The 4,896-nt window shown below is 42.6% G+C and overlaps 1 pseudogene; it reads left to right on the top strand.

Annotated features, from left to right (window-relative positions):
* The first annotated feature begins 1,883 nt into the window (after nt 1-1,883).
* LOC105712955 (protein SET-like) lies at nt 1,884-2,962 on the top strand (annotated as a pseudogene).
* Nucleotides 2,963-4,896: the final 1,934 nt, after the last annotated feature.

Genomic DNA, 4,896 nt, shown 5'->3' with positions numbered 1-4,896 from the left:
CCAGTTGATCGTGTTTTCTGTTTTCAAACAAAAGTAAATTCTAAGCTAAACTAGATGTCAACCTAAAATATGTATGGCATTTATCCTTTACATTACAAACAGTATAATTATAGACTTTTGGTAAAATGTACAATTAAATTGTTACTGACTATAGGGTTTTTTATGGTCATAATAAAAATTATATAGAAATATAAATAAAATCCATACATTTCTGAGTCATGAAAATTATTAATAAATATTTGTTATATAGTTTTCTTTGAAAAAATATGAATGGCTAATGGGATTATCTCTCCTAATGCATGTTTGCAATTTTTAAAGGGCGACATTAATACAGGTAAATCTCTCTTATTCCTGGAACATATTTTGAGCTAAATCGATTTCTAAAAATGTACCTTACCTCTACGCATCTGCTGGAACATCGAAGTATGGCACCAGTCATCCGGTATCACTTTACTTTTTGGGAAATCTGTACTGAATGGAACTCTGTTTAGGTACTTAACTAAAGAAGTATTAAACCAGGTGCAGTGGCTCACGCCTGTAATCCTTATGCTTTGGGAGGCCGAGGTGGGCAGATTGCTTGAGGTCAGGAGTTTGAGACTAGCCTGGCCAACCTGGTGAAACCCCGTCTCTACTAAAAATACAAAAATTAGACAGGCATGGTGGCACGCTCCTGTAATCACACATACTTGGGAGGCTGAGGCAGGAGAATTACTTGAACCTGGGAGGCGGAGGCTGCAGTGAGCCGAGATCGCATCATTGCACTCCAGCCTGGGCGACAAGAGCAAGATTTCATCTCAAAAAAAAGAAAAATCATGAGATTTGTAAATCTAGAAAGGGAAGATTTCTTATAAAGGGTTACAGCTAGCAATGTGGCCATTGTGACAGGCTGGGAAGCATAGTCTCAGGCAAAGACCAGAGGCAGGTACATTGAAGGAGGGGTTGGGTTGGACTTTTATGCTGAACAGATTGGCTAAACATATGTATTCAACAGGTTATGGCAGAAGCTATGAATATTCATGAAGGTGATCCTGATGCTTGCCTATGGAACAAATATGCATGTTACATATGATCCATGTTTACTCTGGGGTAGAGAGTTCACACTTAAATGTATTACAAGTAGGCCCCATATGTCAAAAGGTTTCTTTAGGGCACAAAGGCATTCAAATACACAACATCTGTAAACTGACCAGAGCTAGTCCATGGCTGCTGGTTCTTCTGACCAGGAGATAGTTACTGAAATCAGTCTCTTGTCTATCAAAGCTGTAGTTACGGCTGTGGAACAAGGGTTCAGTTGGTCAGCATCTGCTGGTGGATGAGCTGCGATTGTTTCAATACTGTTCATCTCGAAGCCAGTGCTTGTTTAGTTGCTAGAGAACAAGAAAAGCCTTGTGGCAGTTAGAAGATAGCTTATTTCTTAAGCGTAGGGCACTGCCTTAGGCTCTGTTTACGATTTGGTATCTTATTGCGACAAAGAGTCCATGCTGTCAGTCTTATGATCTCTATTTTAACATCAATGCTGGTCAGTCCTTGTGTCTAAACTGCTAAAGGAGGGGGTATAATGAGGGTGACTGACCTCCTGCCCCGTCATGGCGGGGAACTCCATCTTTAAGGTTTCTCTATGGCCTTTTACCATGTTGCCCAGGCTGGTCTAAAATTCCTGGACTCAAGTGATCTGCCCACTTCAGCCTCCCAAAGTGTTGGGATTATAAGTGTGAGTCACTGTACCCAGCCAATGTAATGCAATTAGCATGATTCTGACCCATGTAAGTCATGATGGGCATGTTAGCTATTAAGAAGATTTGAAAACGATCACATCGAGTGTTCTGCCTGCTTCTGGATGAGTGAGAAGACTCGTGCTCTGGTTCTCGGACTTCCCCAGTAGCATGACCCCCAGACGCCAGTCTCCACTCCTGCCTCAAAAGAAGAAACCAAGACCACCTCCTGCTCTGGGATGGGAGGAGACGTCGGCCTCTGCAGGCTTGCCGAAGAAGGGAGAAAAAGAACAGCAAGAAGCAATTGAACACATTGATGAAGTACAAAATGAAACAGACTTAACGAACAAGCCAGTGAAGAGATTTTGAAAGTAGAACAGAAATATGACAAACTCCGCCAACCATTTTTTCAGAAGAGGTCAGAATTGATCGTCAAAATCCCAAATTTTTGGGTAATAACATTCGTCAACCAACCACAGTTGTCTGCACTGCTTGGGGAGGAGGACGAAGAGACACTGCATTATTTGACCAGAGTTGAAGTGACAGAATTTGAAGATATTAAATCAGGTTACAGAATAGATTTTTATTCTGATGAAAATCCTTACTTTGAAAATAAATTTCTCTCCAAGAATTTCATCTGAATGAGAGTGGTGATCCATCTTCAAAGTCCACTGAAATCAAATGGAAATCTGGAAAGGATTTGACCAAACGTTCAAGTCAAACGCAGAATAAAGCCAGCAGAGAGAGGCAGCATGAGGAACCAGAGAGCCCAGCTTTACCTGGTTTACTGACCATTCTGATGCAGGTGCTGATGAGTTAGGAGAGGTCATCAAAGATGATACTTGGCCAAACCCATTGCCATACTCTACTTGGTTTCCGATATGGATGATGAAGGAGGAGAAGCAGATGATGATGATGAAGAGGAGGAAGGATTAGAAGATATTGACGAAGAAGGGGATGAGGATGAAGGTGAAGAAGATGAAGATGGTGATGAAGGGGAGGAAGGAGAGGAGGATGACAGAGAAGATGACTAATAGAACACTGACGGATTCCAACCTTCCTTTTTAAAAATTTTGTCCAGTCTCTGGGAGCAAGTTGCAGTCTTTTTTTTTTTTTCCATCTTGTGCTCAGTCACCCTGTTTTTGAGGTCTCTTTTCTCTACACCATGGTTCTCAACTTATTTGGGGGGAAATATCTTGAGCAGAATACAATGGGAAAAGAGTCTCTACCCCTTTCTGTTTGAAATTCATTTTTATCCCTTCCTGTCTGAACAAAAGCTATATGGAATCAACACCACTGAGCTCTGTGGGAAAAAAGAAAAACCTGCTTCCTTTGCCCGCTGGAAGCTGGAGGGTTCTAGACCCCTGGGTAGCAGTGCATAGAATTCTAAATAGAATTCTAACTTTTTTCCTCCTTTCTCTGTATATTGGGCTCAGAGAGTACACTGTGTCTCTCTATGTGAATATGGACAGTGAGCATTTACCAACATGTATCTGTCTACTTTCTCTTGATTACAAAAAGAAAAAAAAAAACTTAAAAAAATGGGGTTATAGAAGGTCAGCAAAAGGCTGGGTTTGAGATGTTTGGGTGGGTTAAGTGGGCATTCTGACAACATGGCTTCTCCTTTGGCATGTTTAATTATGACATTTGACAGACATCCTTGCAGTTGAAGATGACACTTTTAAAATAAATTTTCTCCTAATGATGACTTGAGCCCTGCCGCTCAGTGGGAGAATCAGCAGAACCTGTAGGATCTTACTCGGAGTAGACATTCTCTGTTGTAATTTTCTTCCTGTTTATTTTTAAATTTTCTCTTTGTTTCACTGGAAAGGAAAGATGATGCTCAGTTTTAAATGTTAAAAGTGTACACGTTGCTTTGTTACAATAAAACGAAATGTGTAAAAAAAATGATCACATCTCAACTCTTGTAACTTTACACTGAAATGACTGTAAGTAGGCTTCTCCTCTTGTGGAAGTCATTAGCTTTACCTGTAAATATGATTGCAGCATCTGCAGATGTCTGACTTTGTGAAGTTTGATTCTAGGTTAAGAGAGGACGGCTCGTGTCTGAGCAAGCCATCTCCAGTCGAGGCAAGGTCTTTAGTGTGCTACGCTTGCCTGTGTGAGGCTCCTGGTACTCCCTTGCATAATGAGTAGATTCACCTGCAGGTAGAGCAACGCCAAATCATCAAACGCGTTGCAGTAGATTTGTATTGAGTCAACGAAGCTAAGCTGGAATGTTTCCCTGAATTCTCTTCCCTGCAGAGTTCCCTGCATAGTTAATGTGCTCCAGAAGGGACACTGATGTACAAGATTTGGAAGACGGGGGAGAGCAGCAGCATGTTGTTTCTGTGCTCAGAAGGTGGGTGCAGGGCCCAGGGCCTGCTCTGTTCATGCGTGTGGTTGCACCTCTGTTGGCCGCCCTGGGGACATGGGCAGCAGCCGGCCTCACAGCTGCTCCAGCTCCTGTGCCCAGGGAGTGTGTTTACCTTTGTGAGGATGAGTGCCAGCGGTCACTTTCCTCGCTGGAGTTGGGGGCACTGAGAGACTGAGGCGGGATTCGGCCTGCCCATGCGCGTTCCATCTCCTCCTTAGAGGCCAGGCTTTCTCCTTGCTTTTTCCTACTCACGCCCATCTTTTCTTTAACGGCGGCCCCACTTCCTCCAGGGCCTGGATACAGAAACAAAAGCTTCATAAAATGCTTAGTCAACTCCCACAGTTCTGTGGGGTCAAATCACTATAACGAATCCCACTTCCATGCTTCTGCTTCTCTGCCGGAACCCTGACTGACACCAGGTGTGATCGCATTTTAACTTTCAGTCATTGCTACTGAGTCCTCTTGAGGAGAGCGTTGTGTGTGCACGTGTGTCTTATCAAGTATCGGTAGGAATTTAAAACATAGAGGTGTTCATAGGCCAAGCAAATATTGCTCAGGTCTGTTAAATAATGCCTGGAGCACTGTCTGGTCCTATCATGAGGTCAATGGATAAAACTTCTGAGTTTTTGTTTCTTCTTTTCCTTTATTGTCTTCTCTTGACTTTCCCACGTTGCCCACACTCCCACTTCTGCCCCAGGTCTATATTTTAGTTAATTAGTCAAAATTTTCATTGAGTGCATACTGTATCCACACTGTGTATGTGAGAATGTGTCAGGCATTGTGCTGGGTACTATGGATAGATGGACA

This window comes from Aotus nancymaae, unplaced genomic scaffold (assembly GCF_030222135.1).
Source record: "Aotus nancymaae isolate 86718 unplaced genomic scaffold, 86718_ANA_hifiasm-v0.15.2.pri h1tg000020l, whole genome shotgun sequence".
Classification (NCBI taxonomy): Eukaryota; Metazoa; Chordata; class Mammalia; order Primates; family Aotidae; genus Aotus; species Aotus nancymaae.
This window is presented reverse-complemented; position numbering and strand designations above follow the sequence as displayed.